The 7,179-nt window shown below is 38.7% G+C and overlaps 1 pseudogene across 1 annotated transcript; it reads right to left on the bottom strand.

The window, feature by feature from the left end:
• Positions 1-4,320: 4,320 nt before the first annotated feature.
• Positions 4,321-5,371, bottom strand: LOC306668128 (replication factor C subunit 3-like; annotated as a pseudogene). Its single transcript has one exon. The product of its transcript is annotated as a replication factor C subunit 3-like (transcript).
• Positions 5,372-7,179: the final 1,808 nt, after the last annotated feature.

The raw sequence follows: 7,179 nt of genomic DNA, 5'->3' as shown, positions 1-7,179 counted from the left end.
CCTTGTCCTCAGGGCAGGCCCCGGTGTTCAGAAGCGTCGTTCTGATTCCAAACAGCTCGCCGCGCGGCTTCTCCTCTGGCAACCGCCTGCAGCTCTGGCGCAGTCTCTCCGAATCCAAGTGGCCACGCTCCTCTCCTCCTCCTCAGGGCAGGCCCCGGTGTCCTGAGTCCACACAGTTCTCCCCGCCACTCCTCCCCCGGGCAGCCGCCGGAGCCCCAGTGGCTGCTCCGAGTCCCAGCGCTGTGCCGAGCGGCCTCCTCTATGGCGCTCCAGCGGGGGGAGGGGCGTCTCGCCGGCAGTTCTACTTCACAAAGTTTCCTGCGTTCCGGGACCCCCGTCCCATCCGGGATGCCCCCCCAGGGGGTGAGAGTCACCCGGCTACTTTGAGTTGGTCCCAAGCGTCTCAATATCTCCTCTCTTGAATCCTGAGTTCTGGAGCAACACGTAATGCAGCCACCCTCTAGGCCGCCATCTTGAAAAACCCCCAAATATCAAACTTTTTAATGCTTGCTAATTGGGTGTAAATAAAAGATTTTATTTTAGACTTATATTTCACTTTTTGTGAGTTAGGTTGAAATTTATTTTGTCATTTTTTTCTATAAATCCTAAATTTGTGTTCATATTTTTTGCCTGTTTTTCTTTTGAGGAAATCAGCTTTTTTTTTCTGATGAGATGAATAACAAATATGTTCTCCTATTTGTTGTTTTTTTCTTTTAACTTCCAATATAGTGTTAATTTTTGTCATGTAGAAATGTTTGTTATCTATGTAAGTGAATATATCTATCATTTCTTTATGATTTCAGATTTTCTGTCATATTTATAAAAATCTTCCCCACTGTTCTTTTCTTCTTTACCCTTTAATATGCACTTCATGCATTTGGAATTTTATGCTAGGTCATAATCTAGCAATGACTCCCTACTGATTTTTTTCCAGAAGGCTGATCAGTTGCCTGAAATCCTCATTTACTAACTAGTCAAAATTGATCAGAAATACTGTCTCTATCATGAACTAAATTCCACTTTTATTTAACTCTCAGTGTTTGTTTTGTTTGTCATAATCACTATTCTATCTTCATAATATATTTTAATTCCAGAGAGGGCTCATTTCCTCTCATCATTTTTCTTTCTTTCTTTTTAAATTTTGTACCAGGGATTGAACCCAGGGGTGCTTAACCAATGAGCCATAGCTCCAGTCATTTTTTATTTTTTATTTTGAGACAGGGTCTCACTAAGTTGCTGAGGCTGGCTTTGAACTTGCTATCCTCCTACTTCAGCCTCTGAGCCTCTGGGATTACAACCAAGTCTGGCATCACTTTTGTTTTTTAGATGAATTTTCCTAGTTATCATGCCTTTTTCCCCTTTTCTTTGTGAATATTAGAATTAGCTTTTAAAAGAATTAGTTTTAAAAGAGGCTTTGTTACTTCCTCTTTCTCAAACTCCTGTGGAGAACTCTAACTCAAACCTAAGCTAGCCTACTGGACCAAGAGAGCAAGTGGAACAGAGCTGAGTCCTCCCAGCTGGGACCATTCCAGACCAGATGTCCCCAGTTGACTTTGCAGTTGACTGTAGATACAGGAGAAACTCTAGCAGGTAATAGCTCTGATCCAGATGGGCAGAATTGCCCAGACAACTATAGATTAATAGGAAAAAATGAGTACCTATTGTTGTATGCTATTGAGCTTCCATGGCAATTCTTACACAGCATTATCTTGGCAATAGACAACTGATTAATGAATAGAAGAGATCACCCAGAGAGGCAGTACATACAAAGACAAAGAGAGAGAGATGGTCTATGCTGAAATCCTAGGCCACACCATTATTTAGAGGCCAAACACAGGGACTAAGAATGCAATCTTACCTTCAATTATACTCTTATTTCCAAATAATAATACCTATATGACAATGTCTTACTCAGAACAAGTGACATTTAGTACATGAGCTATGTCCTATGTGAATAACTGGAAAGTGACATATCAAATTTTTTCATTCAGTTACTCAAAAACTTTTAGTAAATGCATTGTCATATCTGGCATGATCAAATATTCAAAAATAGAAATAATATAGAAGTCAATAAAGGGCTCACATTCCATTGAGCAGTCACACATACAGACCATTACAAAGTGTGAAAAACATTGTAAGGGGTTTTAGCAAGTTTCCTTAACCCTTCACTTTATTTGGCGGTGTCTTGAGAAACATTATTCCAGCCTCAAGGAATTACGTTCAAATTAAGCAAAACCAAGTGTTATGATTTGGATGTGAGTTGTCCCCCAAAACTCATGTGTGAAACAGTGCAAGAAGGTTGGAGAAAAAATGATCGGGTCATAGACTTAACCTAATCAGTGAATTAGTCCCTGATAGGATTAACTGAGTGGTAACTGGTTGCAGGCATGGCGTAGCTATGGGATATGTAGTGGTTCTTTGGAGGTGTGGCTATGGGATATGTATTTGAATCTGGCAAGTGATGTCTTTCTCTCTCTGCTTCCTGATCACCATGTGTGAACTGCTTTCCTCTACCACACCCTCCCACCTTGATGGAGCCAGCCTTCTATGGACTAAGACTTCTGAAACTGTGAGCCCTCAAATAAAACTTTTTTCCTCTACAATTGTGCTGGTCAGGTCCTTTAGTCACAACAGCCAAAAAGCTGACTAAAACACCTAGTACACAGAGAAAATATACAATGAGTTGTGACAAAAAGTCAAGAAAACTGCCTTTTAATACTGATTGTGGCCAAGACTGATCACAACTCATTAGTGACCAAATCCATTTTCATTACATTTCTCACCTTCCTTTGTAGTTTGGTGTAGTCTTGTGACTGAGCTTTTAGCCAATGGAATGAGCAGGTCCATGGAAACCTCTTCCACATGATCCTGTTGAATTCTTTTGCCTTCCACTGGCTTCATGCAGAGGAGCCCACTGACCTTGGAAACCAGTGGTGAAGATGGCAAAGCAAAACTATAAAAGAAGCCTGATCAGTGATTGGTCAGAATTTAGAATGTCTTAGAATCACACTGCCTTCCAATTAGGGACACCAATCTTGCAGTCAATGTCGTCAAGAAGAAACTTCTGTTTGAACCATTATATATGTTTATATTTGTTTGTAACAGCAACAAATGCAACCCTCATACATCTTAGTAAGGAAATTGTACTAAAATCTGCTATGCTGTCATTGTTGGAACAATGTTGTGTAATGGGTAATTGTTTTAACAGACATATTTTGGCCTCCCCCTCAGTTCAAACCAAATAATAACAACCCCTGTCACTTAAATAAACTACAACATAAAAACAGTAGATGGAGACACAGTTTAGGAGCAGAGGGGTTGTGTGATGAACTCAGTTTGGAAAGCATCTTAGGAAACATGAATCATACACAACATAATGAAGGAGAGAAGGGACTGTTGTAGTAATGAGGACAAAAGAGAATTTGCTGAAGGAGGAAAATTTTGCTGTTTTTTTTTTTTAATAAATGATGAATCCAATAGTCAATGATATTTGATTATCATGTATGGAATAACCTAGGTTATTAGTAAAGTTATATAGCAAAGTTTCTTGTAGGAGACCACCCTCAGTGCTTGTATTACATGCCTTTAGCTTACATTAACTTTTATCTGCAGCAGTGATGGATGGTGCCTCCAGCTCCAATGCCCCCGCTTCCAGTGAGTTTCTGATTTCTCTCTTAGTAGCTTCTCCCACACCATGAAGCCCCATCATGTGGCACTAATGCCCTTGTGTAAAACCTTCACCAGTAGGGAGAATAGCAGGATGATTGATGCCTCAGTTTCCCATCTCTAAGGTGAATAGTCCTAGGAAGCATTCAGAATGCTCCTTAGGAGGTCCTGATGGGGACTCTCCACTTACATACAACAACCACTTTGCGGCAATGTCTCCTAGATCAGCATTCCTTCTTTCCTTTTTCCTTTTCTCTTTTCTTACTCCTTCTTGGGATCAACTCCAAAGGAAAATAGCTGAATCCAAGTCTTGACTCAAGGTCTGCTTTTAGGAGAAGAAAAAGTATAAATCCAATTTCAATTTTTTTGTCTTTGAACAAAACTTTGATTTTGTTGTAAGCACAGACTGGATCTGCTCCTAATGCCAGCTATTGTTTCCTCTGGAAATTCAAGATCTTATGACATTATGTCTAATCATAGTAAATTAAATATCATATAATAAAACATATAAACTCAAATATGGTATTTATGCAATTTTGAACAAATATTTTTTGAATATCTTCTTTTTTAAAGTAAAGTCAGTTTATTTTACACAATATAAATTATGAGTAAAAGCTGATACTAAGAATTATTTGGAAGAATTCCTAACTGAAATCAGAACATCATGCCTTCTAATCTGTCCTCCATGAACTTCTTATAAAGTGCCATAAATTCGGCCACAAATGCTTCCAAGTAATAAATGGCTTTTCTACCCAGTTGTAGATGATGTTCATAATAAGCTGCCATCTGGGTCACTTCCCCTTTCAGCTGTCCATCACAGTTATGCAAAAGTTTTGAGAGGATGCCCTTCATTATTATCTCAGGAGAAATACAATGAGTTAAAAGCTCATAAAGCCTTCCACGAACTTCAAGGAGACTTTGAAGTCTCTGCTGACTAACAATAGCATTCGCTGTCTCCCTCAGATACACCTCCCAATCTGTCTCAGGGATTTCTTGATCTGCAGTAAAAGGATATTATTGTACTGGGCAGGCTTCACATTTAAGTAGGGCTTTTCTGAGATTTCTGTAAGACTTCTCTGCAAGTCTATGAGCCAGTTGTGAAGGAAGATTCAGACCTTCCTTCTTGCACACAGTAGATAATACATGGCAAATATCTTCAATGCTGGAGCAGGCACACGAACTGCCAGGCATCTACTACCAATAGGCATTATCGCTTTGGAAGTAGCACACAATATGCAGGTGAACATGTATATTTCCATGGTTCTGCACAAAGCATGTTGAGCATCTCTGGTGAGTTTATCAACTTACGTGAATAAAAGCACTTTAAAATTTCTTTGAGAGTTTATTTCAAGTTCCCGTGACTGTGCCACTGTTTTCAACATCTCTTGAATTACCACCCAATCACTATTTCCAGCATCACTGGGATTAACTTCAAGGTGGTAATTACTTGGAATGTTGCTGATTTCAATTTTCTTTTTAGATGGAGTTGTGATGGTTTGATGTTCAATTCTTAATTTTTCCACCCCAACACCATAAAGTTCACGTAGAATACACTTAATTCTTGTCTTTTTTCCAGCACCTGATGGTCCATACACTCACAGGTAAGGAAAGTCACCACACTGTACCAGGTTGTGCAGCTGGGTTGCCTGGTTCTTGTGATAGTCTAGCCGCCCCAAGGACAGTATTTGTCCACCCAGAGACTCATGTCAGTCAGAGCTCCCTAGGTTTGAAGCTTGAAAGTCCCTTGTGTACTCCCTCCTTCCATTAAATACCTTCTTAATATCAGGTATTGTGTTTGTCACTGGGATTCACTTTTTGTTTGTTCAGCCTTATAGCAATGATTCATTAATTGTGCTGTTTGAGAGCTGAACATGTGTTTGTAAGAAAACAAATCAAAATTCATCTAATTTACTTACTTAGCTGTTTAACTTATGTTTTATTTGTTTATTTCTTAGTTGTAGTGGACATAATACCTTTATTTTACTTATTAATTTTTATATGATGCTGAGAATCGAACCCAGTATCCCAAATGTGCTAGGCAAGTGCACTCTACCACTGAGCCACAACACCAGTCCACCTTTCGTTATTATTACCAGTTTTTTCTTTTTTATTTCTAAATACATTTTCCTTACTCTTTTCCTGACCTCAATCATGATCTGCTTGAAACTGATAAAGCATGTATCTTGGATCTCTTACAGATGATTCCAGAAAACTGTCTTGCACATTTAAGGTGCTCAATTTTTTTTAAATGGAACTGCATTATAAAATGGTTCATAATGATTGCTTAGAACCAAACCTTTTTGAATGAATTAAGATGAGATAAAATTTCAGAGAACCATTGAATTGATCCCCATTCATCTTTATTTTCTGACAACAAACTATAAAAAACCCAAAAGGTTGGGACTGATATGAAGATGGCAGAAGTTTCAACTATTCTTTTATCATGTTTTTTTTCTTCCTAGTGAATTCTACAAGACCCACCTGTCCCTCTTTCCTGGTTTTCAGTGTTGTAGAATGCTACCTTGATCTGTTCATTCCCAATTTAAGTCATTTGCAGCATTTCTTCCTCTCTGATAATAATTACCAATTGTGAGCTAGGGATGTGGCTCAGTGGAGGAGAACTTTCTGGCATGTTTAAGTCCCTGGGTTGGATCCCCAGCACCATGAAAAAGGAAAACAATACAAAAGAAAACAACAATAAAAAGTTAGCACTTGCATATTCCTTTCTGTCCTGGGTATTCTCTGTTGCATTTATTCCTCACAAAATCCCATTTTACAGGTGAATAAAGAAAGTAGAGATTGGTGGTGTGTTGCCTAGTGTCACAGAGCTAGTAGGTAGTAGAGTTGGGATGTGATTCAAATAGTCTAGTTCAGACCCACAGACTCCAGCTTTATGCTATATGTAATTCTGAGTCTATGCTTTGAAAACCTTTCCTGTTTTCAATTTCATTTTTTTCTGAGTCTATTTTCACTTAAGTTTTGACTAATTTATCTGTAATGTACATGGACACACTGATGGAGCTTTAACCTTGTACAGTGTCTATAGTAGTGAGAATTTTTGGCACCACTGGATTACATGTTTCTAGTGGATTAGATGTTTTAGGGGAAAAAAAGTCCTTTCAGTGTCTCCAAGTCTCAGCTTGTCCTGGGTCAAATACCTGTGATGTTGTTAGGAATAGGGTTAGGGTTGAAGATGCTCAAATCCTCCAGTGGTCTGCCATGTATATTTATTAGCAAATTTCTGACTTATTTAGAAATTTGGCCAGATACAGACTCAGAAAATAAATAAAATCTATACAAAATTTAAAATTGTTTACTTCTCACTGTGAATCTCCCTTGGACTTTTTATATTCCTAAACACATGGAAATGTGACTTTGTCCCATTATCTGCTGCTTTGTGACATTTTGGAACCACTCAAAAGCAGGTACCAGGGCTGGGGTTGTAAGTAGTAGAATGCTTGCCTAGCATGTGTGACACACTGGGTTCAATTCTGAGCACTACATATAAATAAG

Source organism: Sciurus vulgaris, assembly GCF_902686455.1.
Source record: "Sciurus vulgaris genome assembly, chromosome: 8".
Lineage (NCBI taxonomy): Eukaryota > Metazoa > Chordata > Mammalia > Rodentia > Sciuridae > Sciurus > Sciurus vulgaris.
This window is presented reverse-complemented; position numbering and strand designations above follow the sequence as displayed.